This window comes from Nerophis lumbriciformis, linkage group LG05 (assembly GCF_033978685.3).
Source record: "Nerophis lumbriciformis linkage group LG05, RoL_Nlum_v2.1, whole genome shotgun sequence".
NCBI lineage: Eukaryota > Metazoa > Chordata > Actinopteri > Syngnathiformes > Syngnathidae > Nerophis > Nerophis lumbriciformis.
This window is the reverse complement of record NC_084552.2, coordinates 29,084,299-29,090,298: the sequence shown is the minus strand read 5'-3', so window position 1 is coordinate 29,090,298 and position 6,000 is coordinate 29,084,299.

Below are 6,000 nucleotides of genomic sequence, written 5' to 3'. Positions count from 1 at the left end.
ACCCTCATGGCCATTTACAGTAAGCCCTGTATGAAAAAAAGTATTAGACTGTGGAGAAAATATAGAATAAAATGAAGTCGGGGGCAGCACGGTGGAGCAGTGATTAGTGCTCCTGCCTCAATGCGAGAATGTACTGGGTTATAGAGGCTATATGTCCAAACAAGATCTAGAAAAGCTAATTCATGCCTTCACATCCAGCAGGTTAGACTACGACAACAGTCTCTTCGAAGGCCTCCTAAAGAAAGCTATGAAACAGCTGCAGATCATTCAAAATGCTGCTGCTTGAGTTCTAACACGAACCAAGAAAGCAGAACACATTACACCAGTACTCAAGTCTCTATACTGGCTACCAGTATGCCATAGGATAAGATTTAGGATTATTCTAATAGTTTATAAATCTCTCAATGGGCCAGGCCCAAAATACATCTCTGAATTGCTTCTACACTATGAACCATCTAGATCTCTTAGGTCATCAGGGACTGGTCTGTTAATTGTTCCTAGGACCAAAACAAAACATGGTGAAGCTGCATTCTGCCACTATGCCTAGGACATTAGATCTGTCCCTACCCTACCTATTTTTAAATCTAAACTTAAAACTGTTTTATTTACTTTTGCTTTCAACTGCCACTACATTTCTGAAGTCGATGGGTTTAATTAATCTTTAATCTTTATTGTTGTAATCCATTTTAATTAATGTTCTTTATCTCAAGTCTTATTATGCTCTATTGTTAAATTAAAATATGATTCTATGTAAAGGTCTTAATCTGCTGATGATGTTGATTTCTCAAATGATCACTGTGAAATTGACTCTATGTGAAATGCTTTGCATTGCCTCCCTGCTTGTTTTCAATGATTTTGTTTTGTAAAGCACCTTCAATTGCCTCTGTGTATGAAATGTGCTATATAAATAACATTTGACTTGACTTGACTTTATGGACCTTGTTTTGTGCACCCGTGCACAGTCATGTTGGAAGAGGAAGGGGCCGCTCCAAACTGTTCCCACAAGGTTGGGAGCAAGGAATGATTCAAAATGTTCTGGTATCCTGGAGCATTCAAAGTTCCCTTCACTGGAACTAAGGGGCCAAGCCCAACTCCTGAAAAACAACCCCACACCATAATTCCTCCTCCACCAAATTTCACACTCGGCACAAAGCAGTCCGAAATGTACTATTCTCCTGGCAACCTCCAAACCCAGACCCGTCCATCAGATTGCCAGATGGAAAAACGTGATTCATCACTCCAGAGAACGCGTCTCCATTGCTCTAGAGTTCAGTGGCGACGTGCTTTACACCACTGCATCCCACGCTTTGCATTGGACTTGGTGATGTATGGCTTAGATGCAGTTGCTCGGCCATGGAAACCCATTCCACGAAGCTCTCTGCGTACTGTACGTGGGCTAATTGGAAGGTCACATGAAGTTTGGAGCTCTGTAGCAACGAACTGTGCAGAAAGTCTGTGACCTCTTTGCACTATGCGCTTCAGCATCCACTGACCCCTCTCTGTCAGTGTACGTGGCCTACCACTTCGTGGCTGAGTTGCTGTTGTTCCCTAACTATTCAATTTTCTTATAATAAAGCCAATAGTTGACTTCGGAATATTTAGGAGCGAGGAAATTTCACGACAGGATTTGTTGCACAGGTGGCATCCTATGACAGTTCCACGCTAGAAATCACTGAGCTCCTGAGCGCAGCCCTTTATTTCACAAATGTTTGTAGAAACAGTCTCCATGCCTAAATGCTTGATTTTATACACCTGTGGCAGGGCCAAGTGATTAGGAAACCTGATTATGATAATTTGGATGGGTGGCCAATTACTTTTGGCAAAGTAGTGTATCAGGAAAATATGTAAATGTCGTTATAGTTTTGTTGAATTCGCTGTTTAGCACAAGAAAAGTACATCACTGAACAACATGTTCCCCATGAATACATTTTAGTGCAAAATATGCATCAGATTAAATTCCAGTTTGATTAAAAAAGTATACAAATTGTTTCACAAAAAACAAAAAAGTCTGGAATTTTTTTTATAATTTTTTTTATTCTGCTTAGGGCCACAATTTAACCAGAACGGTCAACCCTGCATGTTGACTTCACCGTCAAGACATCAAGCTTCTATGTCTGATTGGCATGTTCTGGTTTGCATGTTCTCCTATTGGTTTTGTCCGGGGTACTCCAACTTCCTCCCACATCCCTAAAACATGCATGTTAGGTTAATTAAAGACTCAATTATCCATAGGTGTGAATGTTGTTTATACGTGTCGTGTGATTGACTATCAATAAGTCCAGGATGTCCTTCACCTCTTGCTTGAAAACATCTGGAATAGGCTCCAGGTCACCTGTGTGACTCTAATAACTAGTGGCCTATTTTACATATATTTTTCATTTGACTTTCAAAATATTATCTTTAATCTGAACAACAGTCCTTTTTAATAGTTTATTTTATTTTGTATGTAAAACATTTTTTGTAATAATTGGTGCTTTCACATGTGTTTTCTTGGCCATAATGATCGATTTCCTCTCCTATAATGATTGCCCGCCTTCCCTCGCTTTTGGCTGATGTTCCTTTCAAAACCCTCCTAATAAAGAGCTACAAACGCAGCACCACTGCTATATTTACTTTAGTCCTAATGTGCATGAAGTGTACAATCAGATAAGCCTCGGGACCGTAACTCATAATGCTGCCTCTTAGCCAGCGAGGACGCACCATGTGCATATAACCAAGATGCTGTTTTTAACCAGGGGACACCAAGTCTCTGCTCTTTTTTTACTCTCCAGCTTCTATCACTTATCCTGGACGGTACCGGGTCCATCTGGGCTCCGTGAGGTCATTGCACATGCCACCTGCTCACATTGGCTGGCGTCTGTATATGGCGAGCACATGTACCCGTAGCGGGTACATTTTTGCACAAATACAGTGTTTTGTGGTAGGTACCGTATTTTTCGGAGTATAAGTCGCTCTGGAGTATAAGTCGCACCGGCCGAAAATGCATAATAAAGAAGGAAAAAAACAAATATAAGTCGCACTGGAGTATAAGTCGCATTTTTGGGGTAAATTTATTTGATAAAACCCAACACCAAGAATAGACATTTGAAAGGCAATTTAAAATAAATAAAGAATAGTGAACAACAGGCTGAATAAGTGTATGTTATATGAGGCATAAATAACCAACTGAGAACGTACCTGGTATGTTAATGTAACATATTATGGTAAAAGTCATTCAAATAACTATAACATATAGAACATGCTATTCGTTTGCCAAACAATCTGTCACTCCTAATCGCTAAATCCGATGAAATTGTGTACTTCTAGTCTCTTACGTGAATGAGCTAAATAATAATATTTGATATTTTACGGTAATGTGTTAATAATTTCACACATAAGTCACTCCTGAGTATAAGTCGCACCCCCGGCCAAACTATGAAAAAAACTGCGACTTGTAGTCCAAAAAATGCGGTAGGTAGGGTTTTATTGTCATTGCACAAGTACAATGAAACTTTGTTCTCAGCACAAACCCGTTCAAGATTAGACAAACAAACAGTGTACAGGGTTACAGAACAGGAACGCTGATGGGTCGCCACAAGGGAAAAACGTAAACGCTGGGGGAGGATGAGTAAAAAAATACAATCTAGACTGGGCTCCACTCCAGTCAGGAGTGGGAAAAAACCTCCATAGCAAAACACATGTACAAACATTTAACATACATCTCGAGACTTGCAACAGAGGGGAGGGAGTGGGGGGCTACGGTGGCGGGCTGCAGCTCTTCAGGCGCTGCCCAGCCGTCCATCACCCCGAAGGGATTTGCGTCAAGGGCATTGAATGGGTGGTGGGGTATGTGTGTGTGGCGTATATTTTTTGTGGATGCATGTGTGTGTGTGTAAGCCTGCCGCATGTGTCTGATATCGTGCAGTCGCTAGTCCAAAGTCAACAACAACAGGTGTGTCCATGAGAGACAAAAAGGGTGTTTGTTGTGTCTGCGCCGCACTGTGCTTCGGGACAGTCTCAAAGCCAGGGAAACAATCCAAGTTAGAATGTTTTGTATGCAAGTGAAAATAACATTTGCTTTGTGAGTCCTTTGTTTAAAGCTACTGTAAGTGATACATGGCGGCACTAGAAATGTGTATTTTATATATTTTACTAGTACCAAATCACTAAAAATCATCCGAACTAGTACTTGCAAAAAAACATGCACATTTTCCTAAAAAAACAAAACAAAAATTAAAGCCGTGACCAGCATTGAACGGGCCTCACCCCCTTAGCACCGCAGGGTTCACGCGAGTTAGCCAGCATGCATAATGCTTGCGGTCACGTCCTTGCCGATGCCCTAACGCATCACCGAAAATTGCAGGAACATCAGAGCATGTGTAAGGAAGTTACAACGTTCATATTTTTCCACCACAAGGGGGAAATATTGGCACCGCTGTAGTGTTGCAGTTGCATCACACCCAATACACCGACCCACCGTCAAACATTTCCGGAAGCTCAGAGCATGTGTAAGGTAGTTTTTACTGTTATAGTTTTTCACCACAAGGGGGCGATAAAGGCGCTGAAGTAGTCATGCAGTTATGTCCCACCCAACACGCCGACCCACCATCAAAAATTTCAGGAAGATTAGAGCATGTGGAAGGACGTAATGGCTGTTATAATTTTTCACCACAACAGGGCAAGGACAGTGTTGATACTAACGTCGACGCATGATCAGACCCAGACCTTAAAGACTCAGTCATGGCAGTTAGGAGGAAGATGTTACGTTGGGGTCGCATGTTAATGCGCTGATCGTTTCCCCAAGATGCAGATGGATCTCTGGAAGCAGCGTGCAGGTGAGAAAGATGATTTATTTTAATAAATAAATCAGGCAAGCATACAAAGCAGGAAAAGTGTGCCGATTTCACGGGAAGCAACGCTAATGTTTAGCAAAAGATAACCTATCACAGGAACTAGAAGCAAATATAATTTGTTGCATGAAGCAAACAAAATAGCCAGGCAGAGTGTGGCGGGAGGCAGGAATAAATAGCTCTCTGATTAGTGAGTTAAGCGTCCTGGCCACTAACCAGAGGCAGGCGAACACAATCAGCACCCATGGCAACTAGGAACACAAACACAGGGGGGCTGAAACAGAACTAAGGGAATACTAAACATAAACAAAGCATGATCCGGGCAACTGATCATCACAGAACCCCCCTTTGAGGGACGGATTTCAGACAGCCCAAGTAAAAAACAAAAACAAGTTCAAAGTCACAGGAGGGCGGAGGCAGGACTTGGTTGTGGGCCGTTAGACCAAGTTTCCCAGAATCCACCGGGGATGAGTCAGGTGAACGCCGCTGCAGCTGGCGAGGGGGGCGACCACAGCACGGCCACGTCAAGAAGGCTGACGTGAGTGGCGCCAGAACCTCAGCAGCCAATGAGTCCTACGACCAAGTCTTGGGCGTCGCTCTTGTTGGCGTAAAGGGCGTCCAGAAATTGGCCACTGAGGGAGCCGCGTGCAGGCGTCTGATGGACGCTTGTGCGGCATCCCAGCTGGCGGTCGTGTAGGCGTGGAACAGCACGTCGTAGACGAAGATGACAACACCGTGGGACGGCCTGCCAAAGACGAGGATGACGCCGCCGTGGGACGGCCCGCCGGAGACGGCCCGCCGGAGACGAGGATGACTGTGACGCCATCGGCGTGTCCAGAGCCAGAGCAGCAGGTGGCTGGTCTGTCGGCATGTCCAGAGCCAGAGCAGCAGGCGGCTGGTCTGTCGGCGTCTGCAGGCCCACTGGGGTTGTTGGTGGCGTCTACAGGCCCACTGGGGTTACTGGTGGCTTCTGCAGGCCCAAAATGATCAAGGTTGTCATTACTATCATTGTATTGTTGAATGTGCTCAAAAAGTAATTATATGCACACATACATTTTATTAACCAAGTTGTATTTTCTTAATAACTAATATAAATGGACACAATACAATTAATTGGCAGAGGGAACATCAAATGTTGTTCTGGCTTCATAAGAGCCACATTATTTGTATT